Raw genomic sequence first — 11,484 nt, forward strand, 5'->3', positions numbered from 1 at the left:
GCTCTATACATCTACGTATAATAACAGTATGATAAGGTTGGCAAGGAATATCACTTCAAACACTAGCCATGCTTTGTATGGAGAATATAGGTTGCTGCCTTCAGGAAGGAGATATGGTGTTCCTACATACAATAAGGTCAAACTGAAGAGGTCCTTTGTCCATCAGACGACATTGAGGCTTAATCAGGAGTTATAGGCCAGGGGTCAGGGGTAGGCTGAGTGGTGGACATTGCTCTTGTCTTTGCATGTCTTTATGTATGTATTTTGTTGTTTTCTTGTGTCATGTCAAATGTGTGTACTGTTATATGTTGCATACATGGCTGTTGGGTCGCAAGACAAATTTCAGTGCAAACTGACAATAAAGTATTATCGTATCGTATCGTATTATATAAATTAAAGGCCATAGGTTTTAAAAGGGAGGCTCTGTCATTGATACAGTCTTATCTTTCAGATAGATTTCAAATGGTCGAAACAGGGGGTTTGCTCTCCGAGCCAAAAAACTCACCTGCGGAGTTCCTCAAGGAAGCATAATAGGTCCTTTATTATTTTTGTTGTACATTAACGACATGGATGCAGCCTGCTCATGTCCTTTATTTTTGTATGCTGATGATTCCGCATTACTGGTGACAGGAGAGTGCCTAGAATCAGTCAGTCTCTCACTTGAAAACGAGTTAAAAAAAGTAAACAGATGGTTAAGTGATAACAAGTTATCCCTGCACTTCGCAATCGGAATGTATCGTCTTTGCTTCAAAGCACAAGTTAAGGGAGGTGTCCAACTTTTCAGTCGGATGTAACGGAGTACAACTACAGGAGAAAACTTCAGTTACCTATCTGGGCTGTATATTAGAACAGAGTATAAATGGTGAGTCGATGGCTCTTTCAGTCATTGGAAAGATCCATGCAAGGACTAAGTTCCTAGCTAGGATAGCCAAATTCCTAGATAAATCCACCATGAGGACATTGGCCTCAGCATTAGTCCAATGCCATTTTGATTACACCTGCCTAACATGGTATAGTGGCGTATCTAAAAAAACTAAAGACAAACTACAGACGGCCCAAAATAAATGAATGAGGGTAGTTCTTTATCTCTCCCCAAGAAGCCACATTGGCCATAACCATTTAAAGAATTAAATTGGCTCCCCGTAGAAGACAGAATAAAACAAATGAGACTTATTATGGTCTACAACATTTTAAAAGACCAATGTCCAAATTATTTTAAAGGTTATTTTCAGAAATTTGCACAGTCACTAAATAGTTTTAAAAAGATTTTGAAAAATTGGCTGATGGGCAAGTTAAATTAGAGTCAGGGGGCCTGTTGGTCTGCATTGGTCTTGTTGTATGACTGGTATTGGATGCGATAAATGTAATGTTCTATTTATTTATTGGTCTATTTTGTGTTTTGTTTTTTATAAATGTCTATGTTGTTGAGTGCTGTTGTTGCAATGATTTTAATTTAGTTAATGTAAAATGGCAAGTGTGTTGATAGAAACCATGATGTAATCATTTATGTGGGACCTCAACGGAAATAAGTCCTTGGACTTTTTGTGATATCCTGATATATACTGTACTGTGCACCTCGGTGAATTTGTACCATAAATTATCAAATCATATCAAATCAAATCAAATCAAGGTTCCCAGGTTCTGACATGCTGAATCAGTGCAGCTTGGTGGGAGGAAGGTTCTCAAGGGACCTGGTACCATTTGACCAACACCAGCCTTCCCTGACTATGGGAAAAGGAGTGCAGGTATCTCACAGGAACCCTGGTCACCCTCACCTTGGAGCCTGAAAAAATCAAGTCTGATTTCCATGTCCAAAGATTGGAGTTTATGGTCATCATCATACACAGCAGAGTGGATGAATCCTGACAGTGGCTTTTCTCTGTCCCTCAAGAACATTCCTCCATCCAGGCTGCACTGATACAGCATTTAAACACTGCTGCAGACCAGCTTCTATTGGCATCAGCAGTGGTGGAAAAAGTACTCAAATGTTTTACTTAAGTAAAAGTAGCAATGCTGCAATGTAGAAGTACTCTGTTACAAGTGAAAGTCCGGAATTCAAAATGTACTTGAGTAAAAGTACAAAAGTATTGGTATCAAAATGTACTTAAAGTACCAAAAGTAAAAGTACTAAAATGCTGATCTACAAGCTCACAACGTGTCGCATCGCGACGCGTTGTGAGCTTGTACATCTGCTATTTTCAAAAAGCCAAAGTTTAATTGGGGTTAATGTATGTTTTGTAATAATAATCCAAATCTACAAAGTAACTAGTAACTAAAGTTTTCAAATAATTGTAGTGGAATAGTAAAGAGGCCAGACTACACAACAGACAGAGAGTCAGTTAGGTCTGGCCAGGCTACACAACAGACAGAGTAGAGTCAGTTAGGTCTGGCCAGGCTACACAACAGACAGAGAGTCAGTTAGGTTTGACCAGGCTACAGAACAGACAGAGTAGAGTCAGTTAGGTCTGGCCAGGCTACACAACAGACAGAGTAGAGTCAGTTAGGTCTGGCCAGGCTACACAACAGACAGAGAGTCAGTTAGGTTTGACCAGACTACACAACAGACAGAGAGTCAGTTAGGTTTGACCAGACTACACAACAGACAGAGAGTCAGTTAGGTTTGACCAGACTACACAACAGACAGAGAGTCAGTTAGGTTTGACCAGACCACACAACAGACAGAGAGTCAGTTAGGTTTGACCAGGCTACACAACAGACAGAGAGTCAGTTAGGTTTGACCAGACTACAACAGACAGAGAGTCAGTTAGGTTTGACCAGACTACACAACAGACAGAGAGTCAGTTAGGTTTGGCCAGACTACACAACAGACAGAGAGTCAGTTAGGTTTGACCAGACTACACAACAGACAGAGAGTCAGTTAGGTTTGACCAGGCTACAGAACAGACAGAGAGTCAGTTAGGTTTGACCAGACTACACAACAGACAGAGTAGAGTCAGTTAGGTTTGACCAGGCTACACAACAGACAGAGAGTCAGTTAGGTTTGACCAGGCTACACAACAGACAGAGAGTCAGTTAGGTTTGGCCAGGCTACACAACAGACAGAGAGTCAGTTAGGTTTGGCCAGGCTACACAACAGACAGAGAGTCAGTTAGGTTTGGCCAGGCTACACAACAGACAGAGTAGAGTCAGTTAGGTTTGACCAGACTACACAACAGACAGAGAGTCAGTTAGGTTTGGCCAGGCTACACAACAGACAGAGTAGAGTCAGTTAGGTTTGACCAGACTACACAACAGACAGAGAGTCAGTTAGGTTTGACCAGACTACACAACAGACAGAGAGTCAGTTAGGTTTGACCAGGCTACAGAACAGACAGAGAGTCAGTTAGGTTTGACCAGGCTACACAACAGACAGAGAGTCAGTTAGGTTTGACCAGACTACACAACAGACAGAGTAGAGTCAGTTAGGTTTGAGTACTCAAATGTTTTACTTAAGTAAAAGTAGCAATGCTGCAATGTAGAAGTACTCTGTTACAAGTGAAAGTCCGGAATTCAAAATGTACTTGAGTAAAAGTACAAAAGTATTGGTATCAAAATGTACTTAAAGTACCAAAAGTAAAAGTACTAAAATGCTGATCTACAAGCTCACAACGTGTCGCATCGCGACGCGTTGTGAGCTTGTACATCTGCTATTTTCAAAAAGCCAAAGTTTAATTGGGGTTAATGTATGTTTTGTAATAATAATCCAAATCTACAAAGTAACTAGTAACTAAAGTTTTCAAATAATTGTAGTGGAATAGTAAAGAGGCCAGACTACACAACAGACAGAGAGTCAGTTAGGTCTGGCCAGGCTACACAACAGACAGAGTAGAGTCAGTTAGGTCTGGCCAGGCTACACAACAGACAGAGAGTCAGTTAGGTTTGACCAGGCTACAGAACAGACAGAGTAGAGTCAGTTAGGTCTGGCCAGGCTACACAACAGACAGAGTAGAGTCAGTTAGGTCTGGCCAGGCTACACAACAGACAGAGAGTCAGTTAGGTTTGACCAGACTACACAACAGACAGAGAGTCAGTTAGGTTTGACCAGACTACACAACAGACAGAGAGTCAGTTAGGTTTGACCAGACTACACAACAGACAGAGAGTCAGTTAGGTTTGACCAGACCACACAACAGACAGAGAGTCAGTTAGGTTTGACCAGGCTACACAACAGACAGAGAGTCAGTTAGGTTTGACCAGACTACAACAGACAGAGAGTCAGTTAGGTTTGACCAGACTACACAACAGACAGAGAGTCAGTTAGGTTTGGCCAGACTACACAACAGACAGAGAGTCAGTTAGGTTTGACCAGACTACACAACAGACAGAGAGTCAGTTAGGTTTGACCAGGCTACAGAACAGACAGAGAGTCAGTTAGGTTTGACCAGACTACACAACAGACAGAGTAGAGTCAGTTAGGTTTGACCAGGCTACACAACAGACAGAGAGTCAGTTAGGTTTGACCAGGCTACACAACAGACAGAGAGTCAGTTAGGTTTGGCCAGGCTACACAACAGACAGAGAGTCAGTTAGGTTTGGCCAGGCTGAAACAGACAGAGAGTCAGTTAGGTTTGACCAGACTACACAACAGACAGAGAGTCAGTTAGGTTTGGCCAGACTACACAACAGACAGAGAGTCAGTTAGGTTTGACCAGACTACACAACAGACAGAGAGTCAGTTAGGTTTGACCAGGCTACAGAACAGACAGAGAGTCAGTTAGGTTTGACCAGACTACACAACAGACAGAGTAGAGTCAGTTAGGTTTGACCAGGCTACACAACAGACAGAGAGTCAGTTAGGTTTGACCAGGCTACACAACAGACAGAGAGTCAGTTAGGTTTGGCCAGGCTACACAACAGACAGAGAGTCAGTTAGGTTTGGCCAGGCTACACAACAGACAGAGAGTCAGTTAGGTTTGGCCAGGCTACACAACAGACAGAGTAGAGTCAGTTAGGTTTGACCAGACTACAACAGACAGAGTAGAGTCAGTTAGGTTTGACCAGACTACACAACAGACAGAGAGTCAGTTAGGTTTGGCCAGGCTACACAACAGACAGAGTAGAGTCAGTTAGGTTTGACCAGACTACACAACAGACAGAGAGTCAGTTAGGTTTGACCAGACTACACAACAGACAGAGAGTCAGTTAGGTTTGACCAGACTACACAACAGACAGAGAGTCAGTTAGGTTTGACCAGGCCAGATTGTAGGTTTATGAAGCCTAAAATCCAAACAGAAATGGCACCAGGCCCTCTGACAACAGGACAACAGGTTTGGAACATCCCTTGGGGCGATGCATTCCCAACGGACATCCATCGCCCCCGTGTGCAGGCACGTGCACACATAGACATCAAAGGGGGCGGTGTGCCCCTGCCCTTTTACCTGTCTGTAAAAAACTGCCCTCTCCAGACCATGAATGCAGCATTTACTATATGGTGAAAGAAATGCAAATGCCCCCACTTTCCATGCCGTATACCCGAAGGCAGCATTCAGGGGAATTGCCTTTTTCCGAACTCTCCTGAACTTGAACGCAGCATTTTGCGTTGAAAGAATGTGTCCTCTGTGGAGAGATCCATGTCCTACGCTGCCTGCATCTTAAGTAGCGTAAGAGTGCGGGGGCGTGCCCCGAAAACAGCTGATCTACAAGATCTCAGCACGTCGCAGCGCGACACGTTGAGAGCTTGTAGATCCGCTGTTTTCGCAATTGCTTTTGCCCAAAGTGCCATTTTAGGGAATTTCAGGCCCTAAGATTATCTGCACGTCCCTGCCCTTGCGTGTAAGAAACCCCCAAAATACTTCTGTCCCTCAGCAGCTCAAAAGTTGTTGTAGCTATAGTTGTACATAATTCAAAAGGGCCGAAAAATATAGTGGACAGACAAGGGTAGATGTGGAACAAAACAAGGAATCCACATTCTATACAGATCAGAAGGTTTATACCACAAAATGCAACATTGTAGCAGCGCCACCATGAAGCCAAATGACGTGGATTTCGTAACCCGAGTAGTGGCTGAGACTTTGGATTGAGATCCAGATAGATACCGATGTTGGGGATGGAAGAAAAATCCTTACAAAAACAACAAGGTTCCAGCACCCCTTGGACCTCTAAAAAAGAATAACAAATGCACAACATACAGCCAAGCAAGCTTCCAAGACAGCTAGTGGTGCTCTTCCTGTAGCTGTAGATGTGGGTACTCTGTACTTCTGAGGTGGTTGGAGTCGTTGGAGGAACCAGGGCTGCTTCAGCCTCGTTTAAAGCCTTTATTCATCTGCAAAGAGAAAAGCCCTGGTCACGGACCTAATGCAGAGAGTGTCTATAGGGGCGGAACTTCCGACGTACGTATTCCCCGGGAAACGATCTTTCTCGACCAATCACAAACACTTGTTTCATTCACGGAGAATGTAAACAGATTTGTAAAGCGCCAACGTCATTTCCTTGGGCGGTACTTCCGCCAAATTCCGGTGCTTCCGTGTAGACACTCAACCGGCTAGGGCAAGACGCCCAGCGTGGGTTGGAGGTACCAGGGCTGCTGCAGGTGGAGGGGAAGCACTCGGGTAACCTTCCACAGGACCGTGGCACTAATACAGATAGATGTTCCTGCTTGCTGTTCCACTGCTGCTGCTGCTTGGGGCAAATGGCAGAGTTCTGGTTTTCTTTTAAAAGAGGGATAGGGAGCTTCTTTATCCAGAGCATGAATGTCTCATCTACACCGGGGGTTCTTCTTCAGTCTGGGGCCGGACCAGGTTCTTGGCTGGTAGACGGCGGTGGTTGGGCAGGAACCGATGCAGGCTGAGTAGCGTGGATGGAAGTGGGAACAGGCTGACACTCAGAGAGAGGCTGTGCAGCAGCACCGGTGTTAGGCTGCTGCTCTGTAGCAGACACAGTCCCGGTGGTACCGTCTATAGGTGTGTCTATCGAGGGAATGGGGACAGCGGTGCTACCACTCAGCAGAGTCCCAGACACAGGGGGGATGGAGGCCTGTGAATGCTGGGAGATTGGGGACACAGCCGAAGGGGAGGGAGAGATGGTGGCAGACGGCACCGGCTGCATGGGGGCCGCTTGGTGACATGACTGCGACGGTGGGCTCGGATCACCAGTCACGGACGTGGAGGCTGGTGACGGGGTTTCGAGAGAGGAGCTTGTCGCGGAGGTGACAGACACAACCGGTGGGGTGGTGATTGTGGTGGCGTTCAGCGGAGGGGCCTCTGGAGAAGCCTTGGTATGATGGCTAGGGTGTTGGTGGAGTCCAGCCTGAGAGGACGGAAGGACACTTGTCTCTGGTTTAATGGGAGGGGGGCTCGTCTCTCCGAGGGTCTGTCTCGTCTCACCGGCGTCTGGCTGCACAGCGCCGGATGAAGCAGACACACTCACTGGGCCGGCTGGCTCCGGCTCATCTCCAGAGGAGTCGGGACCGGCCAATTTCTTTCTGAGGCGTGAGTCTGCGACAGGGGTGACTGTGAAGCGACGGCCGGCGAGAGTTACCTGGGCTGGAATGCTGGGAGCAGTGGCGCCCGTTGGGGTGAGCTCTGGCTGCTGCTGATCACTCATCTGGGTGAAGCCTTCTTTCATGCTCTCTCCTAACTCGTCGGCCTTCTCTATCACCTTGTGCACCTCCTCGATGAAGGACTTACGCTCACTCTCCAGGAGGAACTCATTGTCGACCATGATCTGTGCGATTTCCACCGGATTGTCTCCATCGATATCAAACTTGAAGGTGACCATCTTCATGTTGTGCGTTTCCAGCTGGCACTCTGCGACTCTGTCTCCCTTGGAGATGTTGAGAACGTTGAGCTTAGCCTTGGCATTCTTGCGAGCAGAGCTCTGGTGAGGGAAGAGGGATTTGAGCTTCTTATCCAGAGCACGGATGTCATCTTTACCAGGGTCCTTAGTCTGAAGCTCAGCCTCCTCTGGCTGGGGCTGGTTCTGGTTCTGGCTGGTAGACGGCGGGGCTTGGGCGGGAACCGATGTAGGCTGAGCCGTGTGGTTGGAAGTGGGAACAGGCTGACACTCGGAGGTGGTGGGCTGTGCAGCAGCACCTGTGACAGGCTGCTGCTCTGTTGCAGACACAGTCCCGGTGGTACTGGCTATAGGTGTGGCTACAGAGGGAACGGAGACGGCAGTAGGGACAGAGGACATGGAGACATCAGTGGCTACAGGGGGAATGGGGACAGAAGGAATGGAGACAGGAGGAATAGAGACAGGAGGAATAGAGACAGGAGGAATAGAGACAGAAGGAGTAGAGACAGGAGGAATAGAGACAGGAGGAGTGGAGACAGGAGGAGTGGAGACAGGAGGAGTGGAGACAGGAGGAGTGGCGGCAGTGCCGCTCAGCAGAGTCCCAGACACAGGGGGGATGGAGGCCTGTGAATGCTGGGAGATTGGGGACACAGCCGGAGGGGAGGGAGGGATGGTGGCAGATGGCGCCGCTTGGTGACATGACTGCGACGCTGGGCTCGGATCACCAGGGACGGGCGCGGGGAAAACCCCACCGGCTGATGGGGAGTCGAGAGAGGAGCTCGTCGTGGAGGTGACAGACACAACGAGGGTGGTGACGTTCAGAGAAGGAACCTCTGGAGAAGCCACGTCATGGCTAGAATGTTGGTGTCCAGCCTGAGAGGGCGGGAGGACACCCGGCTCTGGCTCAGTGGGAGGGGGGCTGTGAGTGGCATCTGAAAGGAAACCTTCCCCAGACGGTGGTATTAATACAGAAGTTCCTGCCGGCTGCTCCGCCGGTGCTGCTTGGACAATACCCACGGAGGCCAGTAGATGCTGATCTCCAGACTGTGTCTGTGTAAGAGGAGCTGAGCTCTGAAGAGAATTGCTGCCCTCTGGCTGTAGTCCGACCCTGGTGTGGCCGTGGGGCGGATGCGGGACCAAGGGTATCCTCGGGCCAACGGAGGTGGTGGAGGCCGAGCTCTGGTCTTCTGGTCTGAATAGGTATTGGAGCTTCGCATTCAAAGCGCGAATGTCATCGGGTTGGGCCAGTGGAGGAGTGCTGTAGACGGGTGTCTGGGGGCTCTGCTGGGACGAGCAGGTGGTTACCTGCTGAGCGGGTGGCTGGCTCTGCTGGGACGAGCAGGTGGTTACCTGCTGAGCGGGTGGCTGGCTCAGCGGAAGCGGGTAGGTGGCAGGTTGCTGTGTGGTCTGAGTGGCCGGTGGAGAATCCTCTGTGCTGCTGGGCGACTCCAGTGACGACTGAAACTGACCCTGCTCTTCTTCCTCTATTCGTCTGTATTGCCGCTGCGCTCTCTTGCGACGGATGAGGGCCACCCTGTCCTTTATGGCCTTGGCTATGACCTTGTGGTCACCTTCACAAATGTAGCCGCCCTCTACCATTTCCTGCGCCACCTCCTCCGGCACGTGCTTGCCGAGGTGAAAGGAGAACTCGATGGCCTCGCCGACGTTGTAGTTCCCCTTCAGCTTATTGGATTCCTTGATCCTCAGCCGCAGCGTGATTGTCTCCGTCTTCATCTCGTCGTCCTCCGCCAGCTCCACCCGCAGCCCCTTCTCCTCCTGGAAGAAGCTGTGGCTCAGCAGCTCCTCGATCGAGTACCGCTCGTGTTTGTTCTGGCGGATGCATCCTTCGATGATCTCCTTCAGCTCGGGAAAGGCCACCTTGTCGAAGCTGCATGGCTTCACCCCGCTGGTGACCTTGCGGTAGATCTGCGCCGCGTTCTGGCACTCCTGGTAAGGGAACTCGGAGGTGGCCATCTCCAGCAGGCACATCCCGAAGGCGTACACGTCCACCAACTCATCGTACCGCTCCTCATACATCTCGGGCGCCATGAACTCGGGGGTGCCGATGACGCTTTTGGCGTACGACGCCCGCTTGAGCGTGGCCAGCCCGAGGTCTCCGATCTTAACGGACCCTGAGGTGCCTGTGATGAAGATGTTGTCACACTTGAGATCCCTGTGGATGATGGGGGGGTTCCGAGTGTGCAGGAAGTGGAGGCCCTTGAGGATCTGTCGACCCCAGTTCCGCAGCCATTTTATCTTCATCACCTTGAAGCGTTTCAGGTACGTCTTGAGCGTGCCAGAAGCCATGAGCTCGGTGACCAGCACGATGCACTTCTTGCCTTTGGCCGTTTCCTCCCAGGAGTCGCAGAAGCGGACGATGTTGGGATGCTGCAGTCGCTTCAACATTTCCGCCTCCTCCTTGAAGCGCTGTCTGTCCGACTTGGACAGCTTGTGATCGTTCAGCTCGCACCACGCCACATCCAGGTTGTCCTTAGTGTCCAGGCCCTTGTAGACCACCTTAAAGGACCCGCGGCCGATCTCGTCAAACTTCAGGAAGCGGCCGTCCGGTGATGTTCCCATGGCTTTGGTCTTTCTCTCCTCGATTTCTTCCTTCACTTTCTTCTCGTGCTCCCGGCGCTCTACCTCTAACCTCGCCTTGGCAGACGCCTTCTTCTCTCTGTCCTCCCCTTCTCCCTCCTCTTCCTCGCACGGCGCCTTTGCCTCGTCGCCCCAGCCCTCCGGTTCCGCAGGTAGACCGGGCGCTGAGGAGGGCGCCACCTCTGCATCTTTGTCACGGATGTCTTGTGCTGCCACAACGGCCACTGGTTCACCGGCGGTCGTGTCCACCGTAACGACGTCCTCCTGTCTGTCCACTTGTCCAGCGATGTCCTTGGCAACGTCCTCGGTCGGAGGCACACCACCGGGCTCGCCCTGGGGCGGCGCGGGTGCGGCGACGGCAGCCGATAGCCGCCTGGAGGGGACATCCCGATCCCGGAGGAAAGGAGGCCGTCGGGCAGGAGCCTTGCTGGGTAACGGGTGGTCCAAACCCGTAGCAATCGAGTCGCTGATCACTGGACGTTGTAAGAAGCGTTCCGGGGTAGCTTGCCTAGGTGGTCCACGCTGCTCCGTGGTGCGCTGGTTACTTTCTTCATTCTCTGTCTCTCTCTCTTCTCTCTCTTCGGTCTCTGTCTCTGTCTCTTCTCTCTCTCTCTTGTCTGGGTCACTCATCTGTCTCTCCTGTCTGTCTGTCTTCTGTCTCTGTCTCCACTCTGTTTCTGTGTGTGTTTGTGTCTATTTGTCTCCGTCGGTCTATCTCTTTGTGTATGTGTGTCTGTCTGTTTTGGCTCTGTCTCTGTCTCTTTCACTCTCTCTTTGTCTCTTTGTCTCTTATATCTCTGTCCTTTTGTCTGTCTATCTGTTTCTGACTCGTTGTCTTTGTCTGTTTCCTTTCTGACTCTAGGTCTTTATCTGTATATTCTTCTGACTCTATGTCTTTCTTTGTTCTACATAATAATAGCACAATAATATATAATATTCTGAAGGGGAACTGGTCTGACGTCACATAAACACAAACCGTTGCCTAACAACGCCGTTTTGTGCAAGCATGTTCCTCTTCTCCCATTCGCATGCCCGCGGCTTACTGCCACCAAGCTGTGGAACACATAACCATAATTCAAGAAGGCGTACCAAAGCGATGTCCCTAGCTGGGAGGGAATATGTCAAAAATCATAAAGATTGTGGATTTGGCAATAA

The sequence above is a fragment of the Gymnoscopelus braueri genome (genome assembly GCF_963280865.1).
Source record: "Gymnoscopelus braueri genome assembly, chromosome: 2".
NCBI classification, from domain to species: Eukaryota; Metazoa; Chordata; class Actinopteri; order Myctophiformes; family Myctophidae; genus Gymnoscopelus; species Gymnoscopelus braueri.